General features: G+C 39.8%; 1 long non-coding RNA gene across 1 annotated transcript; it reads right to left on the reverse strand.

Moving 5' to 3' along the window:
• Positions 1-1,693: 1,693 nt before the first annotated feature.
• On the reverse strand, positions 1,694-4,867 carry LOC148970694 (uncharacterized). The gene is made up of 3 exons (XR_016147746.1): positions 4,127-4,867; positions 2,750-2,843; positions 1,694-2,630 (listed from the first exon to the last, which is right to left on the reverse strand). It is a non-coding gene; the product is annotated as an uncharacterized LOC148970694 (long non-coding RNA).
• Between the last annotated feature and the right edge of the window lie 3,342 nt (positions 4,868-8,209).

Here is an 8,209-nt window from a genome sequence, read left to right on the forward strand (position 1 = left end):
TGATCGTTGCTTCAGGCGATGTGTTGCATACCGTCTCGATCAGGCTCCTGTAGAACTTCTTCAGAACCTCAGCCTGATGTTGTTCACTCCCACGTGCAGTACAGCAGCTCCGACAAACTGGAGTTGACGAACATCATTTTTCTCGAGACAAGCGTCCCGAGATAACAGCAGAAAACAGATGGGAAATAATTAGCATAGCTGAGGTCCATAAAGATTTCCCTTACACAGGAGTAGATTCCAGAGTTTTGCAGCATAAAGAATTTAAGTTTGACCCTAACTTTTATTTCTAGAATATTTACATTAATAAATAACTAATGCTAATTACAAGTAATCGTCTAACAGTGTTGTTAATAAACCTTAAGCAAGAACTGACCACAGAGAAGTCATCTGAACAATTGTAAATACCATTCGAATGCTTATGATTTAGGGCAGATTTGACTTACTAGACCTAACCTGAGGATAATAAATAATAAGGTTAAAAGGTGTTAAGATTAAAGCACACACATTCTGTAAAACATGGCGCCCAACGTGGGGCTTTAACTGTTCAATTCTGGCCAGTAATTGAACAGTTCAGTGCCTGCTAAATAGCATGTGCGTGGATATGCTTAAGGATTAGAAATGTATTTTTTTTTCGACTAAGTTTCATTAGTCGTCTTCTAATTGATTTATCTTTAAAAAAGAATCTAGAAACGATTAAAGAAGACACAGAAAGGGTTAGATGTGCAAGGCTCGTTACTTCAGGCGATGTGTTGCGTACCGTCTTGATTAGGCTCCTGTAGTCCTTCAGAACCTCAGCCTGATGTCGTTCGCTCCCACGTTCAACACAACAGCTCAGACGTGCTCATCACTGTTCAGGATCTCGGGAACCTGTGCAGCAACATCAAGAACACGAGCACCAGGAAAGCAGTGAGTGCACACCTTATCCTTACCTGAGGTAGCACGGACATGACGGATCATGGACGTGCCGCTTATCACGGCGTCGTCGCTTTTCGACTCGCGAAGAGGGGAGAAGCGTTTCGGGTCGAGATCTCGAAGACCGGGAGGGGCGGCAGAGAGGTTCTAGCTCTGGTCCTGGCTCGTGTCTTCCGCTGTGTGATCCATGGTGTTGTCTGTGCCGGACTGAATGAAGCCAGAGATGATCGCGTCCTTCTGGGCAGAGAAACGGATGGAGTAGACGAAGTCAGAGTCAAAGAGTAACTAACCACTGACTAGTGAACATCGGCTTGTGATGTTACAAGCGCTGACCACCAATCCAGCAGCTCACAGGCAGAGTCGTCTCTCCACAGGCGTCACTAAACGAGGAATAGACAGTTTCAATATAATGTTCCACACTAAGCATATCAATTAAGTTTGGACAACAAAAACTTTGATTTGGACTTTGACTTACTAGTCATGTCTGTAAGTGGGAAGCAGTCCAAACATGATCGTTGCTTCAGGCGATGTGTTGCGTACAGTCTTGACCAAAGAGAAACTAACCACTGACTTGTGAGCATCGGCGTGTGATGTTTCAAGCACTGACCCCCGATCCAGCAGCTCACAGGCAGAGTCGTCTCTCCACAGGCGTCACTAAACGAGGAACAGACACAGTTTCAATATAATGTTCCACACCAAGCATATCAATTAAGTTTGGACAACAAAAACTTTGATTTGGACTTTGACTTACAGATCATTAGGTGTGAAGCGTCTTGGAGATTTCCGACATAACAGCCGCTCCGATTCTGCTGGGGTGAAGCATGATAGAGCCTAAGTCTCTCCCAGAACAGATTCCAATTATTTACAAAGAGCAGTTTCTGTTCATTACACAATGACATTAACCATTAATTTAGTGCAAATAATCTACTGAACCTTTCCTGTCCTTGTCTGTACGTGGGAAGCGGTCCAGACACGATGATCGTTGCTTCAAGCGATGTGCTGCGTACCGTCTGGATCAGGCTCCTGTAGTCCTTCAGAAACTCAGCCTGATGTTGTTCGCTCCCACGTTCAGCACAACAGCTCCGAACAGCTTTTTTGAAATGCTAGCGGGCTAAAGGCTAGTAGCCGAGATTTGGAAAATTGGATCCAAGTAGCGATAAAGCAATCCAATTGTTTTTTATAAGTTATAGTATCGAGGATAAGTTCACATGTTATAAAAATAGAAGGTGCTTGTTTACAAATGAGTGGTAAAGAAGAAAATCAAGGATTGATGAATCAATTAGATGGAGCAACAAACACAAACCTTTACAAAACTTTACAAGGATTACATGTCTGAAACCTCCAGCCATAAGTTCTCTGTCACTTAAAGAAGAGTATTGCATACCTGTATACTCACCTGACTGCTTTGCAGTGGAGACCCCCTGCTGTAAGCTCTGTGACTGCTAACCCTTTGAGAGAAGAGGACTCCGTGATTGTATACTCACCTGACTGCTTTGCAGTGAAACCTCCAGCTGCAAGTTCTCCCTCAGTCACTTAAAGAAGAGTGTTACGTACCTGTATGCTCACCTGTCTGCTTTGCAGTGGAGACCCCCCGCTGCAAGCTCTGTGTCTGCTAGCCCTTTGAGAGAAGAGGACTCCGTGATCGTACTCACCTGACTGCTTTGCAGTGAAGACCTCCAGCCTGAAACCCTCCTGCAGCAAGCTTCGTGATCACCGGCCTGCAAGAGGAATTAAGCGTCACGTTATCACCTGACTGATTCCCAGTGAAGTTGCCATCAGAGAACCCCGACCCTGCATTCCCCCTAGTTAAATTTATCAATGAAAAATATTGTTTTACCCAAATCTTGTCGTCTGTCCTCCTTGCTCTGTCCGACTCCCCAAGGGTGGTACGGGTCTCAGGGGTGGATGCAGTCAGATTGGCCCACTCCAACCTGCGACAGAAGACCTGTGACATAAGTCAAACTTGCATAAAAAGCTTTACAATACAAGAAGGGGCAAACAATGACATGAAAGGTAGACCGAAAATGTAAGAAACAAGTGAAAGATACGTAATATAATATAATATGAGTCACAAAGCAGAAAATGGGCATAGAAGATCAGCCACTAATGCGAACATACAGAAGACAGGCAGAGAATAAAACATAAAAAAGTGCATAAATATACAAAATACACAAACAGTAAAGACAAAACATTTGATGCATTACATTTCAATACAAAAAAAGAACAGTTTTAGAAAAATAGGAATCGGCATTAAATAGTCAATTGGACAGGAACATAGAACAGCATTAATGCTAATAATTAAAAGAGCATAAATGAAAGATGGATGGAAGACATTAAATCAAACAAAAAACAATGGGCTTAGACAAAAAAATGCAAAGACAAGAGAAAGGAATAAATGCACAAATACAAAATTGTAAATTTTGTAAAAGTATTGGCCACTGTACCAATAGACAGACAAACAAGTCTTAAATTGGATACATGAGATGAAGTGAAGGCATATATACAAAAGAAGCAATTTCAGGACTATGGTGTTGTACAAAGCAAATTAATCATACAGCTTTATAAAGATAAAAATAAAAAAGGCATTCATGTAGTGTAGATTAGCAGTGCCGGCTTGCTGAGAAGGAACATGGCATTCGTGTACAAGTACACACACTCTCAACAGTAACATTTGTTTAAGAAGTTGGACATGTGGAGTTTCAACCCTTAAATATACAATGCCTGCACTTTTTATTTTTTTACAATTAGTGTAATTAAGCCAGTTTCTTTGTTTCACACACTTGTCAATAATCATCTTCACTACATAAATTAGGAAGTACAATAATTAAGTCAATTCACATAGGGCTGTGTAATCTAATCTAGGGCTGTGAAACGATAAATCATGATTAATTGCATCCAAAATAAGTTTATTTACATAATATTAGGGTTAAAACAGTGTGAGGTGCAAAAGAAAAGGTTTAATAGAACATGAAGTGCAGAGAAGAGCACATAGAAACAAGAATAAGTCTCGATATAAATAAGTCTCCATTTAAGAGCGTGTGGAGGTCCTGAGAAACACTTACAACAGACAAGCATTTAAACAGAAAATTACAAAGTATAGTATTGATCATGTTGGCAAAATAGGCAAGTTAACAAATTAACATTAACAAACGGTCATCGGTGAACATGTCATTCTTTGAGTTATTTAGGGTGCACATTGATGAATGGATCTCACCTGAACTTCACCGGTCACTACATCTGGTGACCCTCTGTATCTGAACTCTGACTCACTCAGATGCCTTTATATCCCTAAACAGCTCCTGCAAAAACACAAATCATCAGATCACACACACACACATGCAGTACTCATTCCAATCAAGAGCTCACTGGAGCAAAATCATCAAATTAAGTTAATTCATTAGAGCAACAGACAGTATATCTGGAATACAGGTGTTTAAAAAACGCAGAACAGATTGTAAATGGATCGTTGGACATCAAATAACCACACAAACGATCCGATCTCAGTGATAGAGTTCACATCAGACCCATTTACATCTCAGATCTACAGAGAAAACAGAACAGTTAACATGATACACCAAATTAAAGAAACAGTAATAATTTAAAAAAAAAAAATCCAAAAATCTGTGTGAAAGCAGATAAAGTGAAATATTTTGAAACACTTAAATATTAAATCCAAATTAAGTGTAAAACAGTCAATAAAAGATGTTCTCATAAATGTCACTTACAAAATGGTGGATGCATTAAAGCGCCCGACGATGGAGAAAACTTCAGGAGACTTTAATAGACCAGTGACCAGCAGAATCCACGAGGAGAACCACACACATCAACTACAACTTAAAGTAATGCAAGTCAAAGACCAGGGAGAAACAGAGGGCTTAAATACACAGAGAACAGATCAAGGAAACGAGACACAGCTGGGGTAAATTAACCCAACGACAGTTACCATAGAAACGAACTGGGAGAGAATGGAGACCAGTTCATTTGGTTCAGCTGTGTTGTGTTAATGAAGACGGTGAAACTGGGATCAAGGAGTGGCTCAGTTTGATGAAAGCCTAAAAATGCTTCAGAAAGCCTTGGTTTACAATCACTACATTTGTACTGCATTAAAGTTTCAAAAATGAAAATACAAATATACAGAAAGAGTAGAGATCTACAACACCAATTAAGTACAAGTGAAAAATAACCAACAATAAAAATAACTGTCTTACCTTCAGTTCAGTTCAGTTCAGTTCAATTCAGTTCAGTTCAGTTCAGTTCAGTTCAGTTCAGTTCAGTCTCCAATCTACATCCCAGACTGGAAATCCTGCAGGTTCATCCTGTGGGCCTTTATAATTATGGGCAAAACCACTGACAGGAATGCAAACAACAAGGAATAAAATTCAACAAACCACCAAATCTCAATATAATAAACTTTCTGTACATGGCCTAATTCACAAATTATTATTAAAAAAACCATGAATACATGTTTCCTCGTTGAAAAACTGTTACATTTTTAAACAAACATTCCCCTTCATCTTCTACACTTGGTTTCTCCCAGTTCCCAACATGCACCTCAGCACAGATATAAAAGCTCATTCCAGAAGCTGCTCTGGTTCTTCCACTGGTTCCAGCAAGCTGTCACGTTGGCTGGGTTTTAATTCAATCGTGAAGTAAGAGCTGTTACAAAAAGACTAATACAAAAAGATAATATACTATTATGTAGTGATGGTGAAATGAAGCTTTCTGAAGCACTGAGGCTTTCCCCTCAAGTGTATCGTAAATTAGTTCATTACTCGAAGCTTTTCAGCACGGTGCACACTAACGACATCTTGTGGTCAAAAGGTGGAAAAGCTACCTTTCCCAATTTTTTGTATTGTTTTATGTAATAAATCACTTTGTGCTATGAAAACCACAAAGCAATTATAAAAATCATCAGTGTTAGAGTTGATTTTTACACAATGTATGAACAAAATGAGTCTTTGAATTAATTTATGAAGTAATACATAGGACAAATTAACTCTGTTTAACAATGCAGCCTTAAAACTTTAGCCGTAGTCCTACACCTTATAAATTCATAGGCAAGGCTAATAGGCATATATAATCAAAATAAAATAAAACTTTTGTGGAATACTAGTGAAGTGCTGGGTAGTGAAAGTGCTTGTGAACTGTGTGAATCTCAGTCGGTCCAGAGCCCGTCTAACGGAGAGCCTCGGCACTTCCTATTAGCCCCGTTGTGGATCATCTTGGTTGCAGTTCCATTATAATTCCACTGGAGGTGATCACGGGCGAGAGCAGAATGAATGGGAGTCTATGGGGCTAAACGGCTAAATGCGTCTCTTTCACCTGCTTGTCATTAAATTAACATAGATTTTATTGTTGATTCCGCAAGTTCAATATAGATTATAGGCCAAAAGTCGAATGAACGAGTACTTATGTCCTTTCGATTTCTTACAGGTTAGGCTGTTGTTGGCCGGAGTACGCTAGCATTCTGCTATTGTGTGACATCATCACATTTTTTAACGGATTTTTAGAACAGATAAGTGAACTTAAAAATGCAATTTTCAGCTGAGTGTATTATCTTTGCGGTCCCTTTTGAATGCAACTTTCAAATTACTTGACAAAACATTACATCCTGAGAAAAGTGTATTTCTGGGGGTGAAACCCCATTGACTCCCATTCATTCTGCACTCGACCGCAAGCGCCCCCGCATGGACAGAGACGCGTTACTGCAGCCAGTTCAGAAGCCGGAAGTAACCAGCCAGTGCCAATTCTCTTCAATTAGACATTCTCTGGTCGGTCTCAATTCACTACCGAAGCGCATGACACTCGAAACCTGCGCAAGAGGCTTACGCTATTTTTAAATCAGAATATGAAGCAGTCACGTGGTTGTGTGTTGAAACGAAGCTTCGGACGTCACTGATCACATGGTTATGGCAAAACGAATCAAGCTCGGTACAGTGCTTCACGTGAGATGCTTCGTTTCTTTGATAGAAGCTTCGAAGCCTCGTGCCGAACGTCACATCACTACTATTGTGTTCATGTTGAAATTGAGAAAGATCCATAACCTGATTCATGTAAAAAGGGGAGTATTTTATCTGCTCTTTTTTATCTTTTCCATTGAGTCAGGCTGATGTGACGATGTCTCCAGATCTGCTCGTCTGCCATTAGCTTTCTTTGCCAGGATTCATATGAAAGGTGGGTTGGAACAGTGTTGTAGTCGAGACCGAGACCAAAGAGAGCCGAGTCCAAGTCGAGACCGAGACCAGAGTATAACCTGGATAACCTAAGGTTGGGTCTCAAACCAGACTTAAAGATATCTTCAAGAATATGTTAAATATTTGGTGGTAACAAAAAAATTGGAACCATAATGAAACAGTAAACTGTTTCTCCAAGGTGCTTTTTGTCTGCCACTATTCTTCCTGACTTTCACAGGAGCAATATCATCAATTACACTCTTAACTTTTGAGTTAAAAGAATCAAGGAGAAAATCAACAGAGTCGGCAGATATGCTTGGTTTTAAAGATATAGCCTTCATAAATGGCACACCAGTGTTTTCATTTAAGCATCTCTTCTCGACAGACACAGCTCTAGCGGATCAATATATCAAAGAAACAATCGATAACAATAATAACTTAATACCAATCGATGAGATGTTTAAACCCGTACTGATAAGTACATCTAGAGTGTGTCCACGATTGTGTGTGGGACCGTGTAAATGCTGAGTCAGATCAAAAGTTTTTAAAACAGTTTTGATTTCTTTTGCCATATTGTTTTCTGCATTATCTATATGAATGTTAAAATCTCCAGCAATGGCAAAACAGTCAAACTCAGAGGCAATTGTTGATAGCAGTTCTGTAAAGTCCTTAGCAAAGGCTGGAGAGTATTTTGGAGGCCTGTAAACAATGATAAGTAAAATACGAGGGGCACCTTTTAACACAATACCCAGATATTCGAAAGAGGGCAAATATCCCAAATGATATTTGCTTACATTCATAAACATCTTTAAAAAGAACAGCTAAACCCCCGCCTCTCTTACCCGCTCTGCAGACACACATATAAGTAAAGTTTGGAGGGGATGATTCGTTTAGGACCGTTGCACTACAGCTGTCTTCTAGCCAAGTTTCATTTAGAAACATGAAGTCCAGGTTGTATGTGGTTATTAAGTCGTTGACTAGAAGTGATTTATTTTTAAGTGATCGGATGTTTAAAAGTGCTAAATTAACAGTCTTACTTTTTGTCCCCACAGCAATCTTAGTTTGGCGTGTAATAGGCGTCAGATTAGATGGGTTTTCTGTACAGCTTTTGAAGGCCTTAGACT

The sequence above is a fragment of the Pimephales promelas genome, chromosome 19, assembly GCF_988280905.1.
Source record: "Pimephales promelas chromosome 19, fPimPro1.hap1.1, whole genome shotgun sequence".
Classification (NCBI taxonomy): Eukaryota; Metazoa; Chordata; class Actinopteri; order Cypriniformes; family Leuciscidae; genus Pimephales; species Pimephales promelas.